Source organism: Chamaea fasciata, unplaced genomic scaffold (assembly GCF_029207755.1).
Source record: "Chamaea fasciata isolate MVZ Bird 193981 ecotype frontalis unplaced genomic scaffold, bChaFas1.0.hap1 SCAF_1244, whole genome shotgun sequence".
Lineage (NCBI taxonomy): Eukaryota > Metazoa > Chordata > Aves > Passeriformes > Sylviidae > Chamaea > Chamaea fasciata.
In genome coordinates this window covers 17,994-23,971 of record NW_027095329.1, presented here as the reverse complement: position 1 = coordinate 23,971, position 5,978 = coordinate 17,994, and the positions used below count along the sequence as shown (strand labels likewise).

General features: G+C 60.8%; 1 long non-coding RNA gene across 2 annotated transcripts; it reads right to left on the bottom strand.

Moving 5' to 3' along the window:
* Positions 1-1,533: 1,533 nt before the first annotated feature.
* Positions 1,534-4,127, bottom strand: LOC136284665 (uncharacterized). 2 transcript variants are annotated; one of them, XR_010719251.1, is made up of 5 exons: positions 3,826-4,127; positions 3,540-3,691; positions 2,833-2,968; positions 1,955-2,022; positions 1,534-1,678 (listed from the first exon to the last, which is right to left on the bottom strand). It is a non-coding gene; the product is annotated as an uncharacterized lncRNA (long non-coding RNA). The 2 variants fall into 2 exon arrangements; XR_010719250.1 differs by lacking the exon at positions 1,534-1,678 and having other exon boundaries at positions 1,755-2,022.
* Positions 4,128-5,978: the final 1,851 nt, after the last annotated feature.

Genomic DNA, 5,978 nt, shown 5'->3' with positions numbered 1-5,978 from the left:
TTTTTCGTGGGGAACGACCCCTGAGGGGTCCTGTGGAAGGATTCTGGAGGTCCGAGGGGTGAATTTGGGGTTTGAAGGGAGGTTTTGGGGGGTCCCAGGGATGGATTTGGGGGTTTTTGGGGGTCCAAGGGATGGATTTGGGGGTCCCGGGGTGGATCTGGGGTCCTGGGGAGGTTTTGGGGGGTCCCAGGGGTGGATTTGGGGTTCATGGGGAGGGGTTTGGGGGTTTTTTGGGGCCTCAGGGGTGAATTTGGGGTCCGGGGAGAGGTTTTGGGGGTTTTTTGGGGTCCCAGGGGTGAATTTGGGGTCTGGGGAGGGGTTTTTGGGGGTCCCTCACCTGCAGGGCGTCGCGGGGGTGGCAGGGGGAGGGGGCAGCGGGGGGGGCCCAGCGCCCACCCCCCCTTGGGCTTCAGGAGGGCGTCGATGAGACCGAAACAGCTCGGGGGGGGGGGGGGGGGTCAAAAACGGGGGGGGTCACGGGCTGGAACCCCCCAGTGCCCCCCAAAATCCGCCCCCCCCTCCCCCTGAGGCCTCATTTGACCCGCTCCACGTTGCGGACAGGCACCAGCTGATCAAGCCACAAGCACCAGCACCTGCGGGACTGGGATGGACTGGGAGCACTGGGAGGGTGATCAGAGAGAACTGGGATGGACGGGGAGTGGACTGGGACGAACTGGCAGGCGTGTGGGGGTCGATGGTGGGCACACGGTGCCTTACTGGTCTGTACTGGGATGGGTCTAATGGCCCCAGGGGAGGGGGTGTGGCCACACCGGTCCAGACTGGGAGGGGTGTCACCATGGCGCCGGAGGCGGAGTCGAGGATACGAGCGAGGCAGGGACACCTAGGGGACAGCCAGGGCACCCCCAGGGACACCTAGGGGACACCCAGGGCACCCCCAGGGACACCGAGGGGACAGCCAAGGCACCCCAGGGACACCTAGGGGACAGGGAAGGCAACCCCAGGGACCCCCAGGGACAGCCAGGGCCCCCCAGGGACACCTAGGAAGACAGCCAGGGCCCCCCCAGGGACAGACAAGGTACCCCTAGGGGACAGTCAGGGCACCCCCAGGGACACCTAAAAGACAGCCAGGGCAGCCCTGGGACACCTAGGGGACAGCCAGGGCACCCCCAGGGACACCTAAGAGACAGCCAGGGCACCCCAGGGACAACTAGGGGACAGCCAGGGCACCCCCAGGGACACCTAGGGGACAGCCAGGGCATCCCAGGGACAGTCAGGTCCCCCCAAGGGACACCTAGTGGACAGCCCGTGGACCCCAAGGGACACCTAGGGGACAGCCAGGGCACTCCAGGGACACCTAGGGGACAGCCAGGGCAACCCCAGGGACACCTAGGGGACAGCCAGGGCGCCCCCAGGGCCACCTAGGGGAAAGCCAGGGCACCCAGAGCTCCAAGTGCTCTCCAAGGCAGGCTCAAAACCCTTACCAACGATTGGCTTTAATAAAGCAACTCACACAAAGTCACCAGCACCACACGGTTGGTCTGTAACGGCTGCAACAAAATATGCCCTCCTGGAAGCAGTTCAGCACTTACTGATCACTTCTTTGTTTTGGCACTTCCCAGCCAGGGCCTGCGGGGCCTCCTGCAGATGCAGGTCTTCGCTGACAAGGCTCCACTTGTGCAGCAGCAGCAGGATTAGGGGCAGGAGCAGGAGCAGCTCCCTGAAATTTTAGAAAATATTAGAAAAATACAGGCAAAAATCTCACCTCTGTCCTCCCCTAAGAACATCCCTAGGACATCATCCCAGTTTTTCCCAGCTAGGAGCTGCAAGGAATTCAGGCAGGGGAATTGACATCAGGGAACAGCTTTGTAAAGTCAAAGGCAGAAAGAGAAGATCCACCAGCAAAGGGCAGGAAAGGGGAAAGGTTTCTGAAAACATTTCTGCAGTCTAATTAATAATTATTTCTGCTTCCCCAGCGAGAAGAACACAAACTCACAGCCATTCAGGCCTGACAGTCCCCTGCAGCCAGAGCTCAGCACACATCCACAGAAGCAAGTCCAGCACCTGAAAGAAAAAAAAAAAAAAAAAACAACAAAAAAACACAATCAAACCAGAAGGAAAAGGTGATTTCTTTGGCTTCAAAGTTATTTCAAGTTCTTAAAGCCCAACACAGCTGATAGGAGAAACAGTCAGGGCTCCTGGCAGACAGAGGGTGTTTTCCCCCCCAGGGGACTGCAGAGGAATTGTCTGGGACTTGGACTGTCCCTCGGGGTGACACCAGTTGCTGTGACTTTTATCATTCCATATGTTTGACTCCCAAAACTTCCCAGCCCAGGGGCTTGAGCTGACAGGGCAGCACAAAGATTGTTCTCTGTGTGGTGCCCAGATTTGGGGTTCACTGTCACCTTTGCTAGTTTAGATGAATTATACCCACGGCCCCGAATTCCCTGCTCAGTTCCCGCTGCAATAACCTCACAGTGCCTCACAGAGCATGGATATTCCCACGCAGAGCTGCTGCTTGAATGCCAGATGTGTCAGGAACCAGCAGAGCTTCCAAGGAAGCTCAGCAGGATGGGGACAGGATAGGTTTCTATTCCATAGATTTGGTTAATTCTAACCCTCATCCCCTGGGGGTCACCTGTCAGATTTCCCTGGAATTCAGCCACCCCCTGAGCTCGGGCTCCAGGTGATGTTTCAGAGCAGGAGAAGGCACTGGCCGGCCTGTGCTGAGGCAGCCCCTGTGCCCTCGGGAGGACACAGCTCCCTGCAGGAGCTCAGCTCCTTTCCGAGCCCCAGCAGTGGCCTCTGCAAGTGCCTTTCCCTCAGGCAAGGGATGCCCATCCCTGCCTTCAGCACACCTCCAGTGGGACCCACCTGCAAAAGCTTTCCATCACTTCTGCACTCCGGCTGGCTCCCTGGAAAAGTCCAGACTTCATCCAAACGAAACTCCATCCCACTCAAACCTTTGATTTTGAGGCATCTCCGAGGGCCGTTGCTCTGGATTTAATTTCTGTGAGGGAGGAGCACCTTGGCTTTAATGCTGCCGACGGGTGATGTCCTCAGGCTGAAAGGGAGGGGATTTGGGGTGGCCAGGACATCCCTGGCAACTGTGTGGGAGCTCCGGGAGGTGGGAATTGCTGTCTGAGCCCCTCTGCAGACAGCCCGAGCCGCCGTTCCCGGGCAATGCCAGCTGTTCCCTGGGGAGCTCTTGGGCTGTGGGTGCCTCTGTCCAGGCTGCAGCATCTCCCCGTGCCCGGTGGGAGCAGCCCCTGGCCGAGGAGCCGCGGCAGCCCCGGGGCCGTGTCCGTGCCAGCCCCGAGCCCGGCCCCGGGCCCTGCGTTTGGCCGCCGCTGCCACGGGCGGGGCCCCGCAGGCACAGCTCCTCCCCTGCACATCATCCCAGGGCTGCTGGCCCCGCTGGGGCTGCCGGCCTCCTTCCTCCCTGCGCCTCCGGGCACCCGGGACACCTGCAGGAAACATCGAGGGACACTGCAGGCGGCACGGGGGGGCACCGAGGCCTCCGGCCAGAAAAGCAGCCCCGGCCTCAGCAGCTGCCATCAGTTTGGCCCGGCAACACTCACCTGCAGGAAACGCCCCTGTGCGGGTGGGACCGGCCCTGCCTCTCTCCAGAACTTTGGCCGTGGAAGAAGGGAAGCCTCAGGACTTGTCCTGCTCCTTTCCGCCCAGAAAGAGACTTTGTGTAAGTACTTTTACGGCAGCTGTTGAGTAAATCCTGGAAAGGACAGGAAATCAGCGTCACTGGAAGAGCTTTGTGCTGTCGTGACCTGCCAGCCAGTTCTGCCCTCGAGCCATTCCAGGGGCTGGTGTGTGAAGCAGCTTTGGCAGAGAAGGCGGCACTGCACTTACCTTAGTGGGGCCAAGCGTTGCCATCCTATGGAGGTCCATCCCCATAATGCAGAGATTGGTTCAGCTGCTTGGAGCAGAGTCCGGGTAATGCCAAGGTGCTGAGTTCGATTCTCAAACGGTCCGTCTGCTTGAGAGTCAGATTTTAGGATCCCTCTCAGGCTCAGTATATCCTGTGACCTGGAAATAAGAGGAAAATTCTCGGCTGAGTTTTAATAAAACAGCTTTTGCCATTGCAGGGTGTGAGCTGCACTCGGTGATTTTCGGCCGCGATGAGCCCCACGAGCATTCCGCCCTTCCTTGCCGCCATCTTGGTTGCGTCTGAGGCCACTTCCGGTCCCGCCGGCATCTTTTTTGCGGCACCGCTAAGGCCCCCGGCAGGTGTTTACACAGACGCCTGACTAAATCCACGAATCCGAACCCGGAGGCGGCGCGGATGAGCACATGGCCGGTGTCTGCACACCTGGAAACGCCGCGGAAAATTGCGCCCGGGCGGCGCTGTAGTCGGGGTTTTTGTGCAGGCATCTGCGTAAACGCCTACAGGGTCCTTACTTTTTCCCGCCCTTTTGGCCGCCCTTTTTGGAAGGTCGGGCGCCTCGCGCCTCGGCGCCATTTTGTGAGGGGCGTCGCGTGACTTCCGCTTTTCCTTGCTGCCATCTTGGTTGCTCCTGAGGCCATTTCCGTCCCGGCCGCCATGTTCTTTGTGGCTCGGCATAGGCCTCCGCCAGGTGTTTACACAGACGCCTGACTAAATCCACGAATCCGAACGCAAGCGCGTCGCGACTGAGCACACGGCCCGTGTCGGCACACCTGGAAACGCCGCGGAAAATTGCGCCCGGGCAGCGCCGTAGTCGGGGTTTTTGTGCAGGCGTCTGCGTAAACGCCTACAGGGTCCTTATTTTTTCCCGCCCTTTTGGCCGCCTTTTTTGGAAGGTCGGGCGCCTCGCGCTTCGGCGCCATTTTGTGAGGGGCGACGTGTGACTTCCGCTTTCCCTTGCCGCCATCTTGGTTGCTCCTGAGGCCACTTCCGTCCCGGCCGCCATGTTCTTTGCGGCTCGGCATAGGCCTCCGCCAGGTGTTTACGCAGACGCCTGACTAAATCAACGAATCTGAACGCGGACGCGGCGCGACTGAGCACACGGCCCGTGTCCCCACACCTGGAAACGCCGCGGAAAATTGCCCCCGGGCGGCGCCGTAGTCGGGGTTTTGTGCAGGCAGCTGCATAAACACCTATAGGGTCCTTATTTTTCCCGCCCTTTTGGCCGCCCTTTTTAGAAGGTCAGGCGCCTCGCGTCTCGCCGCCATCTTGGTAGTGGAACCCACTAAAATGCCCCCTCGGCCGCTCACACAAGCGCCTGACTCAATGGACTGCCGCCCGCGGCGCCGCTGCGCCCCCATCCCGTGTCCGCACACCCGCAGACGCCGCGGAAAAGCGCGCCCGGACGGCTCCGGGGTCCGGGTGGCGCGCGCAGGCAGCCGGCTGCCACGCGCCCGGGCTCCTTGCCTTTTTCCCTCCCTTTCGGCCCCGAGCTGCGGGCGGGCGGGCGGCAGCGCCGCCCCCGAGCTCACAATGCGGGGCTGCCACGCGCGTCGGGGACGGGCGGGGGGGGACAGCTGCACTACCGCTCTTTGCCCACAGGGTGGCAGCACTGCCGCACGGCTCCGGCGGGACGGTCATGGGGGACAGCTGCACTACCGCTCTTTGCCCACAGGGTGGCAGCATTGCCGCACAGATCAGGCGGGACGGGCGGGAGGGACAGCTGCACTACCGCTCTTTGCCCACACGATGGCAGCATTGCCGCACAGATCAGGCGGGACGGGCGGGAGGGACAGCTGCACTACCGCTGTTTGCCCACACGGTGGCGGCATTGCCGCACAGATCGGACGGGCCGAGCGGGGGGAAGCTGCACTACCGCTCTCTGCCCACAGGGTGGCAGCACTGCCGCGCGGCGGCGCGGAGCGGAGCCATAAACGAACGTGCCCAGAAATGCCCTGGCGAACAGCCTCCGGAATAAATGGCCCAAAAGACCCCCGAGCACACCTGCGAGAGCCCTGCCAGCAACCAGACCGAAACAAAAAAGCCTTTCGTTCAGGCTCTATTTCAATATTTTTTATCTTTGTGATTCTGATATTTACATTAATCATTACAATTCAGC